Consider the following 3569-nt stretch of genomic DNA (forward strand, 5'->3'; position numbering starts at 1 on the left):
TCCCTATGATCAATTTTTTTTCCTCTCCCCTTTTTTTTTTTTTTTTTTTTTTTTAACCCCCCCCCATTTTTTTGTCCTCTTTCTCTCTTTTACGATCCCATTTGATCGAAACTCCCTTTCTTTTTTTTTTTTTTTTTTTTAAACCTTCAAAAGAAAAGCTCTACCTTGTAATTTGTTCTATCTGTGTGCAGCCCTGTGTGGCTAATAAAGAAACATATCTATTATTCTAACTATCTATCTATCTATCTATCTATCTATCTACCTATCTATCTATCTATCTATCTATCTATCTATCTATCTATCTGTCTGTCTGTCTGTCTATATATATATATACATTTATGTCTATCAATATATCAATGTATATACACATATACATGTGTGCGTGTTTGTATGGACATATATATATATAGACACACACACACACATATATGTGTGTGTGTATATATGTATATATACATGTACATATATCTGTGTATATATATATATATGTATGTGTGTGTGCGCGTGCGTGTGTGTGTGTGTGTGTGTGTGTATAAACATATATATACAGAGAGAGAAAAGTGAGAGAACGAAAATGAATGACAAAATAAATATTTATGTGTGCCTGCATGTCTGCATGAATAAAGACTTGCAGCGGTGGGGTCGGATCATGTATACTTACTAAAAGCTTTGTGAAAAACCGGCCACAATCCTTGAATGCAAGATTCCTGTCTGTACACCACTGATGCATTCCAGTAGAAAAGCCTCGTCAGTAAGTCGAGGCGTCAGTATCGTTGGAGGTATTGTCTTCTGTGTGCAGAGAGTCGGAACATATACTGAAAAACCGTACGTCCGATACTCTAAGATTTCCTCTCATGCACCCATTTGATTTATTATGTTTCAACATCGACTGCAAAAGCTAGGTATGCTTCTTCATATTTTCGAGGTTTTTACAAGAAATACTATTTAATTATTTACTATTAATTAATTTATTTATTGGCTATTCGCCAACAAAATCTAATACCTCTTGATATCTGAAAACTGTTGGCCGACCAACACCTGTTATTTATGAAGGGACTGCCCGCTCTGTCTTTCATATCCAACACCATCAATCTGCAGTATAATGTCGGTGGTGATGTAGGTAGTAGTGTTAATTTTGACTTTGCTGGTGCTGGTAGCAAGGAGATTTTTCCAAGACTTGGAAAATCATTAGAGCTTCAGATAAATTGCCACTGAACCTATTTCTTTCCTTTCCTTACGTTCTGATTTTGAACCATGCTGAGGTTAATTTTCATCCATCCGGGACCGTTACAATAAAGTATTAGATAAGTACTGTGTTCAATATAACCGACACATACACCTTCTCTAATATTTGTGGCATTGAATCTGTATTAGAAATAATAGTGGCTTCCTCATACTTAACTCGTGTATTACTTTTCAACCTTACACACACACACACACACATACACACACACACACACACACACACACACACACACACACACACACACATGCAGGAAGTAAACAGACACCTTTAATTTTCAAAATTTCTTATCCAAGCGTCTTAATATTTTTCAGCGGTGTAGAATTTACAATGTAATTATTCTTTTTCGTTCCAGGTGCCATTATATTAAACATTTCCGAAGAGTAACCATGCCACGCACAAAAAATTCAGCACAACTGTCAGATTTTCAAAGTGGTCGTAGTGTTGGGCAATCTGAGGCTGGTCTTAGTCAGCGAGAAATTGCCGATAGATCTTCAAATTTCTTTTACTACTGTTAATAGAATTATAGTGCAATTCAAAGGCGTAGTAAAAGAATCAATAGATTCTCTTCCCAGCCGACCTGGGCCCCCAGAAAGGAAGCTTCGCTGTTTGAAGAGAATTGTAGAAAACGAACCACGTTCGAAGGCTTCTGTTATTACAAAACAGCTAGAAGTTAGTCCAAGAACGTGTTACGTATCTGAATAAGCTTGGGTATTGTGGACGAGCAGCTAGAAGAAAATCTTTTCTTCAACCAATTAATATCATATAAAAGATTTTGAAAATTAAAGGTGTCTATTTTCTTCCTGCATGTCTGTGTATATACATACATACATACATACATGCACACACACACACACATATATATATGTATATATATATATATATATACATATTTATATATATATATATTATATATATATATATATTATATATATATATATATATATAATATATATATATATATATATATATATATATATATATATATATATATATTATATATATATAATTTTAATCCAAACGGGAAACAAAAAAAAACAACAACAATGGAACAATTACAGTATTATTATTAATAGGCGCTCAGGAAAAGGAAGAGGGAGGTATGACGTTTCGAGCGGAGCTCTTCGTCGGAAACATAAAGAAGGAAGAGAGAGGAAAGAAAGATCCCAGAGCGGGCAACAGGGAAAGAGAAAAAAGACGACTGGTGTTACGAGTTGCACATGGTGAAAGGCGGATGTTTACGAAAACAGAGCAAAGTGGGTTTTTAAAGGCAAAAGAGTGGAGACAAGGTTGGTAACGCAACAGATGTGTGTGTATGTGTGAGTGTGTGCGTGTGCGTGTGTGTATATGTGTGTGTGAGGCGAGATGAAAAAACAAAAAAATATATATGTGTGTGTTAGTGTGTGCGTCTGTGTGTAGGCGTGTGAGGTAGGGCGAGATAGTGGTCAGCTTAGCAGACAAAGGTCAGTAGTAAGAAAAAGAAGGAAGGAGGAAGGGAGGGAGGGGAAGGGGTGGGGGCGTATGTAGCGTGCCAGCGTGTGTTGAGTAGTAGTGTGTGTGTGTGTCCAGTGTCGTGGTGGTAAAATGGCGAGTAGATTGAATGTGTGTAAGAGTAATGTATATATTTAAGCAATGTGTGTATATGTGTGCGCGTGTGTGTAACGAAAAAGGGGGGGGTTAAGGAAAAAGGACTCCAGCTGAGGGGAAGATGGAAGAGTGGTCCCGCGGAGGCGGGCGTGGGAAAACCCAACGACACGCGACGGTCCCAGGAACGGGCAGGAGGTCCTGTCGGTTCCAAGAGCGAGGACGTGGAACAAGTATAGTATTATTGGACGCTCAGGAAAGAAGGAAAGAAGGAGGGTTTTACGTTTCTGTGCGTGTTTGTGTGTGTGTGCTTACATATGTTAATATTTGTTTCCATATGATGAAAATAATAAGACATTTTAAGATGAACTGATGGATTATTTATTGCCTTTTAGTAGAGGGCATATCTGTTAACTCTTATAAAGAAAATGATTTCAGTGAATTCGAAATTTCGGCCCACAGCCGTCCTCCAGATTTCTGAAGACATTTGCTAAGCTGAAACTTCTAAGTCACTGCCAAAAATTTCCTCTTATTCATGAATACACACACACACACACACACACACACATACACACACACATACACACATACACAGACACACACACATACACACATACACACACACATACACATACACACACACACACGCACGCACACAAACACATATACGTAGCTGGCGATGATGAAGTTGGTGATGTCACAGTAACGCCTCTGTACTTTAGCGCCTCTTCTCACCATTTTT

Source organism: Octopus sinensis, linkage group LG7, assembly GCF_006345805.1.
Source record: "Octopus sinensis linkage group LG7, ASM634580v1, whole genome shotgun sequence".
In the NCBI taxonomy this organism is placed as follows: domain Eukaryota; kingdom Metazoa; phylum Mollusca; class Cephalopoda; order Octopoda; family Octopodidae; genus Octopus; species Octopus sinensis.